This window comes from Octopus bimaculoides, chromosome 17, assembly GCF_001194135.2.
Source record: "Octopus bimaculoides isolate UCB-OBI-ISO-001 chromosome 17, ASM119413v2, whole genome shotgun sequence".
Taxonomy (NCBI): Eukaryota; Metazoa; Mollusca; class Cephalopoda; order Octopoda; family Octopodidae; genus Octopus; species Octopus bimaculoides.
In genome coordinates this window covers 6,191,796-6,210,453 of record NC_068997.1, presented here as the reverse complement: position 1 = coordinate 6,210,453, position 18,658 = coordinate 6,191,796, and the positions used below count along the sequence as shown (strand labels likewise).

Sequence of the window (18,658 nt, the reverse complement as noted above, 5' to 3'; positions counted from 1 at the left end):
GCTACACTTTTCACGAAAAAGGGGAGGGTGGGACACTCGGAACTACACTGCCACCAACACCAACACCACCACAGTGGCGGAGAAGACTGCATGCCCTAGTTTCCTAGTCACTCTTCGCTACTGATATATATATATATATATATATATATATATATATATATATACGTGTGTGTGTACATGTATACATGTATGTGTATATTTGTTTCTCTGTGTGTGTATTTACACTTGCACACACACTTATGCACACTCAGCCAGCATTGCAAATGGTCAACAGTTTTTTGTTTGTGTTAGTAGTTTTAAATCATGATGTGGATCAATTTTAAGCATTGTAATGTTATATCCTCGTGTGTGTATGTATGTGCGATTGTAGGTGAGCATGTATGCGTATATACATTACAAACCTGCGCATATCTTCTACCACAAACCGCACCGCTCCTCATCTTCATCACGATTCTCATCATCACAATCATACCATCCAGTACACCGTTACCACAAACTACCACCACTACCTCCAACGCACCGACATCTCATCACTAACCACACCGCATTATCACCATTACCACCACCAACACCGCACCACCAATGACACCACCACCACTGTTACTATCACCATCACCTTCACCACAAATGCAACCATCTCCACCATATTACCACCTCTACACCAACCACTACCACCGCAACCATCGCATCACCGCCATACCACAATCACTACCACCATCTCCACCCTCACAACCACTAAAACCACCACCACCACTACAACCACAATCATCACCACCACCACAACCACAACCACCACCACCACCACAACCACAACCACCACCACCACTCATATACTTCTACGTCAGTCAAGCCACTTAGTAACTCTCACCTGTTGAGAAATTCTCACCTGAAAGATTGGCAGCAAGAAACCAGGTCATTTCAACATCAACGAAGAGGAAGCAATGATGCATGGTAGAATGGCAGCGAACTGGAACGGATGTTGTTATTGTTGTTGTTGTTTAATCCCAGCTCAACCTTACTAAAGCTGACCTGTAATCAGAAACATTCCAGCCGTGACCATTACGTTTTCTTTTTACCAAGGACGGATCGCCTTATGTTATCTAACGAACCCTTTTTCTAAAGGATGTACTTTGAGGAACATATTGCTGTTTTTTCTAGTAAGTTGGGTAGCCACATAAATGTTCCCGGGGCGTAGTGGACTGTCGGTATGAACGATGAGGCAGTAATGGTGATATGGCGAAAGGAAACGGACAGCAAGTAACCATGGAAACAAGGTAACAAGATGGCGTCGAAGCGTTATTCATTTCATAATTTCATTGTTTTCGAATTTATGACCAATGGAGAAAAGCGGGTTTCCAACTTAGAAGTAAGATTCTTTCATTGGAATTTTGACGACATCAAACAGGTTAGTCCTATATCTATATGTGTCTATATACATTCATACATGTACGTATGTACGTACGCACGTATGTATGTATGCATGTATGTATGTATGTATGTATGTATGTTTGTATGTATGTATGTTTGTATGTATGTATGTGTATGTATGTATGTATGTATGTACACGTCTATGTACAGACAAATGTATGTGCACATGTAACATATGGACGTAAGTATGGCTGTCATTGCAAATTCAGATTTTGTTAGATGCTTCACTTCATGAATGTTTTACATGTTTTGACAGTACCTTTGACCGCTGGTAGCTGTAATCAGATTAGGCGTGTTCTTTCTGTTTTCTCAAAGCTAAGCTTGGCAGTTAAGCATGTAACTAAGTGCTCCAATAATTATTGAGGGAAACCTAAAGCTATCATCCTGATAGTGTAATTACAGATTTCTCATCAGTTCAACAAAGATGTTTTCTTTTTCACCATGTTGACAGGCGTGGCGGTGTGATAAGAAGCTTGCTTACCAACCACGTAGTTCCGTGTTCAGTCTCACTGCATGGCATGTTGGGCAAGTATCTTTTACTATAGCCTCGGGTCGACCAAAACCTTGTGAGTGGATTTGGTAGACTGAAACTGAAAGAAGTTCATCGTATGTGTATGTGTGTGTGTGAGCCTGTGTTTTGTGTCTGTGTTCATCCTCCATCACCGCTTGACAAGCACTGTTGGTTAGTGTTTATGTCCGCGTAACCAACGGTTCGGCAAAAGAGAACGATCAAACAAGTACAAGGCTTTAAAAAGATAAGTACTGGATGGGGGGGGGGTCGATTCCTTCGACTAAAAATTCTTCAAGGCGGTGCCCCAGCATGGCTACAGTCTAATGACTGGAATAAGTAAAAGAATAAAAAAAGACAAAAGAATCTGCTGGGTAAATGGTTGCAACTACTGTGCATAGTTTCTTTTTTAACTCCCGATCGTAATGTCTGGTCTGTTTGGCTTGTATTTTATTGAAGTTTTGACAGGAACACTCCATCAATTCTTTCAAATTAAGAGTGTTTGTGCCCTCCACATCACTGTAGTTTCTAATAGCCTTTCCACAGATTTCAATGTACAATATTCTAGCCAAGGCAACATGTCTCATAGGTAATACTATTTTCGGGTGGCTACTTATAATGTAGGTGTCATATTCTGTATTGATTCTGTAAAGCCTGCATCTGTTTTCGTAGTTCTCTGGTTTATCTGCCTCGCTATTCCTTTTGCGCATCAAGCATTTTGTAACTATTTCCTGCTCCAGTATTACAAAAGCACATTTCAGAATGAGAGCTAATATCTTGTTTATCAGAAAGCGGTGAGCTGGCTGAATCGTTAGCACCCCGGGCAAAATGCTTAGCGGCATTTCGTCCGTCTTGACGTTCTGAGTTCAAATTCTATCGGGGTTGACTTTGCCTTTCATCATTTCGAGATTGATAAAATAAAATGTAATCGACTTGCTCACTTGCCCGAATTTGTTGGCCTTGTGCCAAAATTTGAAACTAATATCTTGATTGTCAGTCCAGAATAGAGTACTACCGTCGTCGATGTTGCCGTCACTTTCTGGCCTTCTGGAACAGTAGTTTTGCATGGCCTTTTGCTTGTAAATATACAGCCTCTCTTTTGATGACCTAGTGTTGTAGAGTTATGCAACCTCTCTGGATGTATATATCCTTAGTTATCAGTCTGAACAACTCCTTTCCTATCCTCATGATGTTATCAGTCTCGTATGCAGGTTCAATCTATGACAGAACTTCGACGTTTAGTAGTAAATAGTAGGTGGTGAAGGGATATGATGCGGCATTGCTTGGATTGACGTTGAGCTTTTGCCGCCTTGTTTCCGTTTTAACTAAAGGCAATCTACATTACTGTTGATGTAGAAATCCCTGCTATCGGCTCGCAATTAACAGGTTCTAACATGAATATGCGTCCAATCGAATTCCCTGAATGTTGGTAAAATCATGTAAGGACATTTATCTACTGTTCTGAGAATGTCGTAATTAGGCCAAATTTTTACTTCTTGCGAGCTATATTCTTTGCATATATTTTCAGATAATCCACAAAGAAGTAATGTGTTAAGCTGGTGTTTCTCTCTTCCTGTGGACTAATCGCACATCCTTCAGACTGTAACCCTGAAACATACCTCTGTGGTACTGTATTTTTTTTTCTTTTTTGTCGGAGATAATAAAAGAATCATTTCCTGCATCTAACTTCAGAACAGATTTCATTTGTCTTTGACCTTGGTAACAGTATTTAGAATTTTAGTAAGAGGTACGGACCCTAGAATCCACGAATGAGGCACAGAATCGAACGTTTTCTGATAAACCATCCAGATTGACCTTTTTTTTTTTTTTTTTTGATGCCGCTACACCTCTGACGTTACAGTTTTGTTAAGTTTTATTCAGTACGTCCCCAAACTTCTTTCTTTCCGGCTGTTCGTCCTGTTGCGATGGTATTATTACTATCTCAGAGATCTTGAAGGAATCGGTAAAGACAGGCTGCATATATTTTATACACAAGATTCTGGCATTAGATTCCATGGACACGCGTATGTACGTGTATGTATGTATGTATGTATGTATGTATGTATGTATGTATGTATGTATGTATGTATGTATGTATCGATAAATGTATGTGTTTACGTATGCATGCATGTGTATAAACACGTATGCATGGATGTATGTGTATGAATTAATGCACGCAGGCATATATGCACGTATGTATGCATGTGTGTATGTATACATGTATGTATATATGTATGCACGTACTTTGTATGTATATATATGCATGTATGATGTATGTATGCCTGAGTATGTCTGTATATATGCATGGTCGCATGCATGTATATATGTATGTGTGTATGCACGTATGCATGTGCATGTTTTTCTTGTTTTCTCTTTTTAATTTAGAGTTAATTTTGACCGGCCAGCTGCTTGGTAGCAAGGTTGTGACGGAAAGCATCTCGTTTTGTTCAATATCCATTAAATCTTAAGGAGGTCTTGCAGAATTTTACTGCCCCATATATTGTGATCATTGTAGGATATGAATTAAGAAGTTACATTATTTCTCCAAGAACCCAGGGTGAGCCATACTTTCTTCCAGGTACGTTAATATGAATACTGTCTCTACAATAGTAATAAGTACGAAACTGACAGTGTATCTTGATTTCTGGATTTGAAAACTCCTTACCAATGATCTATGGATATTTTCTTTTTCCTGTATTTTTCTGACAACATTGGTGTCACAAGGCAACTGATTTTCAAAACAAAGGATGTTTTTTTGTGGTCCTATGCAACAATATCTAGTTTGTTGTATTTTAACCTGGTGACTGTTTTAATTCTTAACTTCCACCAATATTTTTTTACCCATCGGTCTCAATATAACCAACTTCGTTTACTGGTACTTTTCTTCTTTCTTGTACTGTTCTAGGCTATTCTGGCCACCGCATCATGCCTCATGGAAAGAAAATATCTAGAAGATATTCTAATGCAGTTGACAATAATGTGGCTGATGTCTTCAATTTTAGTTTTGGTTTTGCAATGCCTACATTTGTTGTCTGTCCATTTTTCTTTTTGTGATTTATGCTGCAGGTTCTCGGTGGGTATTTCTTGCGCTTAAATTGCACGGAGGTAGCGTTAAAAATGGTATGCCATAAGTTTGTTGACACTCCATTCCAAGATTTTCATATGATCTATTCCTTCTATGGCTTGCGTCTTTCATACTAAGTACTTATGCACTATCTTCTATGTAAGCATGTATGTATGTATGTATGTATGTATGTATGTATGTACGATATGTAAGGCCACTGTTAATGCTACTGGTAACATGCAACTCAGTATAATTTGTCGCATGGTCGGGCCGTTGGCGACTAAACCGGCAACCCTACCACACCTTGGAAAGGTGGGCGGTTTTCGATGGACATCCTGCACAAAGAAAAACAAAATCTGTTAAAGCACAAATGAACTCATAAGAGTCAGCAGCCATCCAACAGCTAAGTGAGACTCCTAGTCTTTGCTCAGACATCTCACTAGAAGAAGGAAATTCCAAAATAACACCGGCCTGAATGCGAAGCTGTAGAGCTTGCTCATGCGTGTTTCTTGGTTGCTTGGCTTTGTAGATGAGAGTCGTCTTAACGGTGTTGTCTTAACAGTCATTATTTTAACATCTTCGCTTTTTGAGAAACAGAAGAATATCTCTTGGGCACAGGCCTAGACTTGATTAACCTAGAAAACGTCGCCTGGGTGGTTGTGTATGTTTAAGGCCCTTAAGGGCCGAAACACCCGGTGATCCCAGGACGCGAGGCTGACGATGTGTAAAAGCATTGCATTTGTAAATATATATTGATCTACGTGAGAGGAGCGCACATAACTATAAAGGCTTACTATAAGTAACTTTCTTTATTGGTTCTAAATCACCAGGGTATTCACTAACTTAAGAACTTATTGTAAGCTGTTCCAAATGAATATATTAATACAATTAACACAATGATGCTAAAACACTTTTTCCACCATGTGTAATATCAGGAACTATGGCATATATACAATAATTATAATTTATTTGTTATCAAATATACTTCCAAAGTTCTCCGTCATATGACAGGTAACATTAGTGTGTGTGTGTGTATTTATATGTATGTGTGTGTATATATATATATATATATATATATATATATATTTACAGATATGGATATAGATAGATAGATAGATAGATAGACATATATCATATGTGTGTGTAAAGCTATGTATGTATGTAAATATGTGTGTATATACATGCGTACATATACCTGTGCGTGTATGTGCATGCGTGTGCGTGTGTGTGTGCATGTGTGTGTGCGTGTGTGTACGTGCGTGCGCGTCTGTGCGTGTGTGTGTGTATAGTGCGATTAAAATATAAATTGTGTATTGTATGACATATAACCAGTATTTAGAAGTTCATGTGCATTCTTATAGAACAAAAAAGAAAACTGCGAGTTATGTACTGGAGTTGATCTTAATCAACTGGCACTCTCCCCGCAAAAATTTTATGACAAGAAAAGTATACTGTGACAGTTACAGAATATAGAAAGTAATGTAACACCAATGACTATATAATCCAGCCAAAATATCTCAGTTACACGAACATAAATGGAATTACTATTTAACCTTAAAATACATCGTACATACTCAAAGAACCTTCTTGGTTTAGGGGTACGGAACGTTTTTCTGCTATCCTTTTATTTGTTTCAGTCATTTGACGGTGGCCATGCTGGAACACCACCTTTTAGTCGAAGAAATTGACCCCTGGACTTATTGCCTATAAGCCTGGTGCTTATTCTATCACTTTCTTCTTCTGAACAGCTAAATTACAGGGACGCAAACGCACCAACATCGCTTGTCAAGCAATAGTGGTGGTGGAACAAACACAGGCACAAACAAACACAGGCACAAACACACACACACACACACAAACATACATACATACATACATACATACACACATACATACATACATAAATATGACGGGCTTGGTGGTAGTGGTAAAGCTGGTTGGTGCGATTTTGTGGTTTGCTGATATGCCGAAAGAGATCCAGCAGGCCCCTAACTGGTTGCCTGACCTTAAAGATTTAACGTGGATGTGCAATGATGGAGCGGCTGGTGTGGTGGTGATGCTGGCTGGTGCGGTGGTCTTCCTCACAGTACTTCATGGTAGACAATATTTTGTGTGCATGTCACACCACGTTTTTGGCCTTGTCTGTTATCCCAATTGAGTGACATAACTCTTACTTTGATATTGTTCATAGCTCGTGCTCTTGAAAATGCGACATATAATTGGCCATGAGAAAATACCAGTTGAGGCTTTTTCAAATGTTTGCCCGAGCCTTATTAATTGTCAGTGAATATGTAAGTTGAAGTGGAAACTGAAGTCTGTTTAGTGTGAATGGAATATTTGATTCACTTGGGCTCAGTTTAATTCTGGAAATTAGAACTGTACGACCTCTGTTGGAGCCTGTTACCAATGATGCATCTACACAAGTTTCTTCACTTTCATGCGAGTTCCATTACATAATCCTTGACTGATCGAAAGATTTCTTAGCAGCATTACAAGAACCCTTACTTTTCAGTTGAGGCGATGAGGAGGCATACCGGATGGAGTGAGTGAGTTTATGAATTCAAATGCATAGTTCTGAACCTCCTCTTCATTATTACAGGACAGTGAATGTGTGCTTAAGTACGCTTTAAGTGCCTCTGGTATAATATTAAGAACTTTTTCATTTATTGCAAGACAGTCAGAACTTTCAGGAGATAAAATTACTCGTTTTTCCATTTCTTCTGGTGTGCAGTTGTTAAAAAAATTTCTAGGTACAAATATACAAATTGAAATGCAAAAGAACGAAATAATAAATGGATTTATGAATGAAAGTTTGGTAATTGCGTTTATTTCCACCACACAACACTTATTATTGCAAACATGTTTTAACTAACCTATGCTATATACACACACAAATGCATTCATATATATATATATATATATATATATATATATATGTCTAGAGTTGTAGCTGTAATTCAAAGGGGCGAGCCTTGTCATATTCTGTATGAGGCTGAATCTCTCTGAGAACTACGTTAATGTTATGCATGTCTGTGAAGTACTCAGCCATTTGTGAGTTAATTTTATCCTCGTGTGGTAATGAAAAGTGAAACTGACAGCCAATATTTGCTGTGTCTATATATATATGAACTTTTCTTCGGATTTATGTATCTATCGTCTCTCTCACTTTCTCTCTCTCTCTTTCCCTCTCTCTCTCTCTCTTTATCTCTCTTTCTTTCTCTCTCTTTCTCTCTCTCTCTCCCTCCCTCTCTCTCTCTCTCTCTCTCTCTCTCTCACACACACACACATACACACAAACACACACATAGATGTCCTCTTTTTCTTGTATTTTTCTAACCACATTCATGTCCAGGGGACAGCTGATTTCCACAACATAACATGTCTCTCTCTCTCTTTCTCTCTTACTTCCTCTCTGTCGTCTTCTCTCTCGCTTTGCCACTTCTTTGAAGTAAGTGTGAGGCACACAGCAGGTACGTGCAAAAACAAAAAGTTAGCATATTAATATGCTAATATATACATGCACAGACATACATATATATGCATGCATATATACATTCATACACACATACATACATACATACATACATACATACAAACAAACAAACAAACAAACAAACATACGTATGCATGCAACTTGTATATAATATAGTTAAATCCTTATTCAGTGTTTATATCTCCTTGCAGTGTGTGTATATGTTCTTCATAAACTGAGGAAATGATCGTGTTCGCTCCAAAACATATAGTAACGCTTACTTCACTCAATACAATATCGTTCTGTATCTACTTAACTATAACAATATCTGTATTTATTTTACTTTGACAATAAATCTATTTATCTCTGTATTTACTTAACTATGACAATATACAAAAGCACCACAAAGAGAAACTGCTACTTGTGCTGTGACTAACATCGACAGTGTAAATAAGTACATGAACAGCATAGAATTTTGATATTATTATTCTCCTTCTCCGTTTATAAACTGTGCCACTTGAGTGTGTGTATATGTGAATTTATGTCGATACATATACATACACACACCTATATATATATATATATATATATATATATATACATGCACACACACACACACACACACACACACACACACACACACGCACACAGATTGAAGTGATGATAATTATAATCTTGGCTATTAATCATCCCAATATTCATTTGGTCGATGATACTTTCAAATATGACATCTGAGGATGTGAATGGACTAAAAAATTATTACATATTTCCATATATTATGTCTTGTATAACATAAAATTTTGTGAATTACATAATTACATAACATTCTATGAGATATGGAATAAAAATATTGTCCATTTACAGAAAGAACTGTAATGTCAATTTGACTTCTTTTCTCATTTAAATTATTACTTTCATATAGAGTAATCACTCGCCATATCGCGGCTCACTTATCGCACCCTCAGTACATTGCAGATTTTTCTGGCTATTATATGTAAATTTATTTCGCGGACTCCTCAGTATATCGCGGATTTCTGTGGCGATAGGTATTTATATTTAAAAATTTTTTAATTATTTCTGTGGTAAAATAAGCATTTTCACACCTAAAAGTTGATAAATTAATAAATAAAAATACAGTACTGTACTGTATAAATCATCAATTAAGATATATTAAAAGATAAATACGTAGTGAACCGCAGAGGAGTAAACAAAGAATCGCACATACTGTATGGAAAACGAAACTCGGGAGACGAGTGTATGCTGTTGTTTTGCATTTGTGTGAAAAATTGTGGGTTTATTTCAAGCCGTACGATGTTGCTCAAACGTTCTGCACCTTCTAAGGCTTCTGGCAGTGAACCTAAGCGCAGAAAAGGTGAGACTCTGCGACATGCAAAAACAAAAAAAAGAAGACCCGGGTACTCCTAAGAGTGTGGAGAGAGTTTATAAAAGCTTAAATATATAAAAATAATAAAATAAATATATACAAATTATAAAAATAGTAAAAAAAAATATACACGAGAGTACTGTTTCTACTTCGTGAATTTTCACCTATCGCGGGTGGTTTGGGACTTAACACCCGCGAGAGATTACTGTGTGTGTGTGTATATATATATATATATATGACGGACTCACCCGCCGAAAACTACGTATTCAGCTTTTTTTACTAAACGACCTTGATTTGTTCATAGTGATCAAATGCAAGTGCTGTGCATTAACTCCCTTTCTCCATCAAATCGACGTTGCCTGAACACGTGCAGAGCAACGTGAGATGAAGTGTTTTGCTCAAGAACACAACCTAACAGCACACTAGGAATTGTAACCACGAACTCACGATCGTGAGTGCAACTCCCTAACCACCATGCCATGCGTCTTCACACACACACACACACACACACACATTGTATTTGAGGAAAAAGCTAAACCAAGGCAGAACGAGTATCTCAAGTCATTTAGAATAATTTAATTAGGGTGAAAGTGAATTTGAAGTCTTACACCCATTTCTGGGATAACCCAAGTGGTAGGTTAGCATGTCCATGCACTGGGTATACCGTCATCAGAGACAAGGTAGGAATATTTTAGATGGGGAAAATTTACAGCTTACAAAGAATAATAGATTCGCAGTTTATATATATATTCGCAGTTTATATATATATTCGCAGTTTATAAGGAAAAAAATTCCTTTATTCTTCTATTTTATTCCTTATAAACTGTGAATCATACCTTGTCTCTGACGACGGAGTACCCAGTGCGTGGACATGCTAACCTACCACTTGGGTTATCCCAGAAATGGCTGTAAGATTTCAAATTCACCTTACCCTAATTAAATTATTGTAAATGACTTGAGATACTCGTTCTGCCTTCGTTTTGATTTTTCCTCTAATATAATGTATACTTGCTATAACGGAACCCTAATACGTATCCCTAAATCCAGCTTCAGCTGTGAACTTGGAACCAAACGGACGACCAAACAATAGCACTTACTCAGCGTACAAATTCGTTTAGATCACGGGCTCTGCTTTTGATACCCTACTTACATCCATCAGTTTAATATTTCACTGTATGTATGACTGTACATAAAGCCACATGCACACACACACAAATGCACGCACACACACACACACACACACACACACACACACACACACACGACTAATGTAAGTATACACATGTATAAAGGCAGACATTTAGACAGACAGATAGATAGATAGATAGATAGATAGATAGATAGATAAGCAGGCAGAAAGACACAGAGGAAGAGGTGGGGAAGAAAGAAAAGGTGAGAACATTTTATCGGTGATTTATTAAGTCACGTCGACCTGTCCTAATTGACCTCCTCTGTAAACAGGTGATATAATATAGTTTCCAAGATTTCATCTTGCTGTAGTGTGAACTCTGAACCTCTACGTTGCATACTTGAGTCAAATAAGGAACCTCTACAATGGTAGTCCATAATTCTAGAAACAGGGCATTCTTACGGATGTGTACCCCCCACCCCGCCATGACTTTGTTGCCTCATAACTCCCAGTAAAATGGATAGCTTTTAATGAAATTTTCTACGAATATGCTTCAGAGAGTGTAGAATCTGATTATATCGGAATATGTAGTGAAAACTATTTTCCGTGAGTTGGGTGAGGAGTTTCAGAAAATTCACACGCGACGACTTCCTTTACTCATAACTTTCAGAAAAATGGGTAATTTTATGTTAATGAAATTTTTTATAAACATCTTTCAGCGTGTATTGACTACTATTGCATTGGGAACTAATTTTTTTTTAATGTGGTGGGCTCGTACACATACATAGTAACAACGTATATATATATATATATATATATATATATATATATATATATATATATTTGTGTGTATGCGTCTGTGTTTGTCTCCATCCCACATCACTTGACAACCGATGCTGGTGTGTTTAGATCTCCCGTAAGAGACCGATAGAATAATTAACAGGCTAACAGAGAATAAGTCCTGGGGTCAATTTCTTCGACTAAAATCCTTTACTGCAGTGCTCCAGCATAGTCGCAGTCAAATGAATGAAACAAGTAAAAGAATACAAGAATAAAAAAAAATATTTCTGAAAGTTATGAGGAAACAAAGCCAACCCGTGTGAATTATCCGAAACTCCTCTTCCCACCCACAGAAAAACTTTTTTACAATAAATTCCAATATAATCAGAAAATATATCATCCGAAGCGTATTCGTAAACAATTTTTTTCTTAAATATCCATTTTTCTAGAGGTTATGTGGAAACAAAGTATGGGGTACACATCTGTAGGAATACCAGAAACAATAGCCAAATCTTCCTCAAAATTATTCTGCTATCTTAGAAAAAGAAGAATTACATATCGGGTTCTATCGTCCAAGATACATTGTGTCGAATGGATGATCATGATTGGAACGTCTTTCATTATAAGTCTGCTTAATCAGAGCTGACCAGGGCTAACATCAACAACATCATCACAACGACAGCAGCCGCCACCACCACCACCACCACTACAACAACAACAACATTAAACAGTGAAACAGAGGGCTAACCGTAATATCAGTTATATGCTATCAGTGATGACACCACGAACTCTACTACAAGACAGCGACATAGTTCAACAGTTTGCAGTTAATCATGGAAATTAGGAGGTTATGGGTGAATGAATATAGTCATAGGCGTCCGCAGGTTGTCTCCGAAAGATCGGGCTAATCTTGGAAGGAAGAAGGGGATTAACCAGCTTGGAAAAATGTAATATTTAAGAGTTCGAAGGGCCATGGAAAGAGGAAAAAGAACTTCTACAACCGGATGATTAAGTGTGTAATGAAATTCTAAATAATGTACGCGCAATGAAACCGAAAGAAAAAGAAAGGAAAGAAGAAAGAACAGAGAATGAAGCTACGAAATTCTTACATTCCCTCGATTTTCGGCAATTCAGACCCCTCGTGATCCCAGCTGATAAGATGGAAAAGGTGATGGCGAGGGAGATGCGCTGGAACAGCCACTCTGACTTACAAGGCTCGCACTTGTGGATAGCCATCTCGGCCCCGATAGCGATGAGCAGGGATATGGTCCGGGGTCCGAGAACGCCGGAGGTGTCTACTGTCACAGGCTCGACCATAAACCTGTCAGAGAGCAACCTCAGAGACCAGAGGCTGTGAAGAAATCTCATTAACATTGTTAATAATTTTGAAAGAGAATAGACTTACCTAAGAGATGGTAGGCTAAACTCCGAGAACGTTGGTAAATACTGTCTCTGTAAGAGTGGGGGGAAAAACTTTATAGAATGTGGGCCAATGTCATAAAAGAGAGTGGAGTAAGCAAAAAGTAATTGGGTAAGCCTCAAAGAAAGTAGGGCTAATTATGAAAGACAGAGGGATTAATTGTTGACAGAAATATAGATGAAAAGTGTTGTGAGGGGGAGATACAGAAAGAGAGGGGGAGAAAGAAGGAGAAATAGAGAGAAGCAGAGAGAAAGACAGAAAGAGAGGCAAACAGAGAGCAGATAAGACAACAACAACATGAAACTAGGCTTCAGACAGTAACAAAGGTGTGTCTGTTGGGATGTTTCAAAAATGAACGCCAATGGGAGTGGATAGGAAATATGTAATCTACACGCGCATATAAACTAATAGAGATACTTAGGCATTCGCTCAGGCATATACACACGCGTTCACACATACACATACATATGTATGCATAAATGTGTCTGTGTGTGTATATATATATATATATATATATATATATATATATATATATATATATATATATATATATATATATATATATATATATATATATATGCATATGTACATACAAGCACACATACATATATGCATGTATTTATACACACACACACACACGCACAACCAAACACATACACAAGAACAATATTTATAATAACGATTTCCTCATATAAGTGCGAGGCAAAAAAATTTTGATTGGGGAGGGATACTCGACGGCAATTAGATCGTCATCTAGTCATATGGCTAGTAATTTATTTTAATGACGCAGGAAATGTGAAAAGCAAAGTTGACCGCGGTAGAGTTTGAACTCAAGACTAAAGAGCTGTAAACTAGATACTGTAAGGTATTTTGGCCGACATTTAACGAAATAATAGCAGCAATAACAATAACAATCCTTTCTACCCTCGGCACAAGGTCCAAATTTTGGTGGGTAGTAGTTAGTCAGTTACATCGATCCTAGTGCTCAACTGGCACTTACTTCATCGACCCCTCGAGAGAATGAAAGGCAAAGTCAACCTCGGCGGAATTTGAACTCAGAACATTAAGACAGATGAAATGCTGCTAAGCATTCTGCCCGGGGAGGGGGATCTAACGATTCTGCCGGCTCACCGCTTTTACATGTACTATTCATTTTTGCCAGCTGAGTGAACTGGAGCAACGTGAAATAAAGTGTTTTGCTCAAGGATACAACGCGCCGCCGAGAATCGAACTCACGATCGTAAGATCGTGAGCTAAATAAGGTTCTTTTTTTTTTAAAGAAAAAAAGGAACAATGTTTTCGATGAGTTATCAGTCGGCGGGCGTTGGTATCTCTCTCATTATTTGTTTCATCCTTATCACCCTCATCTCATTAATGTCCATGTCCAGCCCGCAGCTACTTTATGTCTGTTTGTCTTTGTTTATCCCCTCTATGTAACGCCGTTAATGGCGAATTTAATGAAATAAAGTAGTGATACTACTCAATTATTTACAGCCCATTTCTGTAGTTAGTACTCTCTCCGATTCTAACATTCCTAGATACTTATAACTCTCTCCTCCTTTCAATGATTTTAATGTCTGGCCATAGACATAGTGAGGATTACCCCAACGATTTCCTTTAATCGGTCGAGTAAGGCAGTTTTCCATTGCCTAGTGGCGGTAGCGAAAGAGGTCTGGTGGACGAGGCGGAAAGGCATGAAGACAGAGACTTTCCTCCTCGGTAAAGCCCTTATGGACTTTTTCCAGTTTCACTTGAAAAGGAAAGTGAGGATGGAGAGGAAGGTGCTGTCCTCAAGTGAATTTATTGAAAGGTGGGTGAGTGTAGCGAAAATGGTAAGAGTAGATGGTACTCTGTGAGTCGGAGAATAGATTTGGAGTGGGCACCTGCCCTTAAGGTTCAGGAAGATTTTGAACGGTGGGGTTCCTTGATTATCCCTTGAGGCCCTCCTGTGTAGGAGGGCCACATCACAATCATCATCTTTCTTTCCCTTTTATTTATTTTTAAATTTGATTTTTTTTTTACTGTTGTACATTATGTACGCTTCCCTTCACTGTCTTATTTTATACTGTGGATACTTTCTATACATTTATATATATATTCTCTTTCATTTCATTATATCTAAACCCCACATTTGTTGTCTGTCTATCTTTGTACCCAAATAGTACTCGAGACACAGCTCCTTGCACATCCGATTGGCCAAACGCTCACCCATCAATTTCAGTTAATTTTAGTTAATACATACTTAAACTGTTTAATACTGCATATGATATTTATAAACAAACCTGAAAGGCTTTGTAAGTTACAGAGAGAAAGCTATGAAAGACTCATAGTATGAGTTTTTGATAGTAGCTTTGCATAGTTGTTTTCTCTCCGTAACTTACAAAGCCTTTCGGGTTTGTTTATAAATATTGTATGTAGAATTAGACAGTTTAAGTATATATTAGCTAAATTTGACTGAAATTGATGGGTGAGCGTTTGGCCAATCGGATGTGCAAAAAGCTGTGTAAGAGTTGATTTGCGGGTTCGATTCTGCTTGGGTTAGCTTATCATCTTTCGGTCATTTGTTTGAATTTAAAAATTGCACTGGGGTCGATGTAATCGACTAACCACTCCTGAAGCCGTACTTTTGTGCTTATAGTAGAAGGAAACATAAATTAAAAGAATAAATATTATGATATATCATTATATATCATTATACAGTCGTGTGCGCGCGCGCGCGTGTGTGAATATTCATGCGTGTGTACATGTGCGTACGCACGTACATGATTCAGCAAAGCTTGACATAGTTGAAATAACTGAAGCGGTAATAACTAGACGAGACTAGTTAAAGCTTCGTCTCCACTTTTCTCAGTCGCTATTTCTGCTCTAGTTACAGACATCAGATACTTCTCTAATACTGACATAGATTCATGGAAATATCTCTAATATACACTGACCTCTTCACCTCATAATTGCCGCTCGTCCTTCTACTCTCCCGCTCCAAATCGGTTATATGTGGCTGGCCTTAAGTGGTGCAAGAATGAGTGCTTAAGAAGTTCGATTCGCAGACCCTTAATTGTGTGTTCGAGCCTTCCGCGTGGCACTTTGAGTGACTGGTGTCAACCATAGCCTCCGGAAGGAAAATGTTCTCTATGTGGCCTGTGTGTTTTCTGTACTCTGGTTATTATTATTTCTTGTCTACGTTTTGTTTGCAATGTCCTGTACCCAGATATGCACCTATATATACAGGTAGACGTAGGTATGCACACACCTGTACGTATATATGCATATACTCATTTATTATTTGTTTATATATATATATATATATATATATATATATATATATATGTATGTATGTATGTATGTATGTATGTATGTATGTATGTATGTATTCAGTTCTTCTAAACCCTGTAAAACAACTCGGACGTTTGGGCCTCCAACCAGTCCTTTCACGACTCCGTTTCGGTCATTGGCCTGTGGTCATGCTGGGGTTCCGCTTGTTTCTCAGCCACATGGTTCTGGATTCAGTCCCACAGCGTGGCACCTCGAGCAGGTATCTTCTATTGTCCACCCCCACCCCCAACCATCGCTTGACAACCGATGTTGGTGTGTTTACGTCCCCCGTAACTTAGCGGTTCGGCAAAAGACACCGATAGAATAAGTATTAGGCTTACAAAGAATAGGTCATGGGGTTGATTTGTTCGACTAAAGGCGGTGCTCCAGCATGGCGGCACTCAAATGACTGTAACAAGTAAAGGAAACGAATAAAAGATACATACATACTGACAGACGGACAGACAGACAGACATTCATGTATGTATGCATGCATTCATGCATGTATGTATGCGTGCATGTTGGGTTTTTTAAACCAATATTTACACGCTATCATCTATAGTTTAATCTCATAGTTACAAATGATTGTGTGTGTGTGTATGTATGTATGTATGTGTGTGTGTGTATGTATGTATGTATGTATGTATGTAATGAGAAATGCAGAAAACGTATTTGATAATTCTTTTAATAGTTTTATAGTTTTATAAACGATTTTTAAAAAATAATATACACGTGTTTTAATGAGTTAATATATACATGCATAGCAAAAGCAGACTTCTGAAATGTTGCTTCCCATGAAATTCACTTATAAGAATAATGTTCAACCCGAGTTACATAAGAAACACTTGCCAATGTTCCGCATCGTCGGACCGAACCATAAATCTCGTGTTTGCGAAGCGAACCCTTAACCACACAATGCCTATTCATTTCACTCAATATATGTGTTTAACATGAGACGGCGAACTAGCACAATCATTAGCACGCCGGGCAAAATGCTTAACAGCATTTCTTCTGGTTTTACGCTCTGAGTTCAAATTCCGCCGAGGTAGACTTTACCTTTCATCCTTTCGAAGCCGGTAAAATAAGTACCATTTGGGCACTGAGGTCGATGTAAACGATTAATCACTCCTGAAGTCGATGTAATCGACCACTCCTGAAGTTGATGTAATCGACCACTCCTGAAATTGATGTAATCGACAAAGCCGTACTTTTGTACCTATAGTAGAAGGAAATATAATGTATAAAAAATTATATATGACGTCAAAAGTCGCGCTTTCATTTTTATCAAAAGCTTTCGCTTTTATCGGATTGTAGATGTCTCAGCTAAAACATTGAAGTGGCCACGATTTTGTCAAAAAGGTAACCTTATCTGGCATTGTTCTAGATTTTTCAGGGAATAATGAGATTCGAAAGGAAATTAAAATGGAGTAGAACAGGTTAAAAATATCGGTGAGCATGGGTGGGTGTTTTGTAAAAGCAAACTGGTTGAAACACTATTCAGAATTATATTTGCAAAAGCGAAGATAAAATTTTTAGTCTACAAAAGTCACTCGAAATAGAAGGGATTGTTTATTCAATAAGGTGACTTATTTTCAGTACAAAATAGATCGTACATTTGAATAGAAAAGTAAAGAAATCATGCATTTGAAATTGTCGTGTGTTTGAGTGGGTTACCATTTACATACATACATACATACATACATACATAGAAATATTCCTAGATATATTGATATAGACAAATAGAGAGACATACAAAACGATGAAAGACAAAATCTATCTCGGCGGAATTTGAACTCAGATCATAAAGATGGACGAAATGCCGCTAAGCATTTTGCCCAGTGGGCTAACGATTCTGCTCACTCGAAAATTATTAAAAACAATGTAGGTGAAAAAAAAAATTGAAGAATTGAATTGGTTGGCTGTAATAAACACAGCGACAGGGCGGGGTGCAGAAAAATTAACGGATGTAGAAATGTCATATCAAATGTATATGATTTATAGAACAAAATAAAACTGTGTGCATGTGTGTGCGTGTGTGTGCGTGTGCAACAAAACGTCTCTAAAACGGAACCTTTAGAAAAGTATTGCAGTAGCTTCTATTATACCATATATCAATATATGAGAGACTATCATAAACTAAGAACTCAAGAACCCTTTAATA

General features: G+C 37.8%; 1 protein-coding gene and 1 long non-coding RNA gene across 4 annotated transcripts in view; one reads left to right on the top strand and one right to left on the bottom strand.

The window, feature by feature from the left end:
• LOC128249673 (uncharacterized) overlaps positions 1-3,617 on the top strand; it is a 9,119-nt gene extending 5,502 nt beyond the window's left edge. Inside the window, exons 1-2 of one of the 2 annotated variants that reach the window (XR_008265787.1) lie at positions 1,197-1,405; positions 3,465-3,617. This is a non-coding gene — a long non-coding RNA (uncharacterized LOC128249673). Of the gene's footprint in view, positions 1-1,196; positions 1,406-3,464 lie in introns of those variants that run through there. The other variant, XR_008265788.1, reaches the window with a different exon arrangement.
• Positions 1-13,318, bottom strand: part of LOC106877393 (abl interactor 2) — a 57,569-nt gene extending 44,251 nt beyond the window's left edge. Inside the window, exon 1 of one of the 2 annotated variants that reach the window (XM_052973895.1) lies at positions 13,171-13,318. The gene's annotated coding sequence lies outside the window, so the exon portion shown is untranslated. Of the gene's footprint in view, positions 1-886; positions 1,022-13,170 lie in introns of those variants that run through there. The other variant, XM_014926289.2, reaches the window with a different exon arrangement.
• Between the last annotated feature and the right edge of the window lie 5,340 nt (positions 13,319-18,658).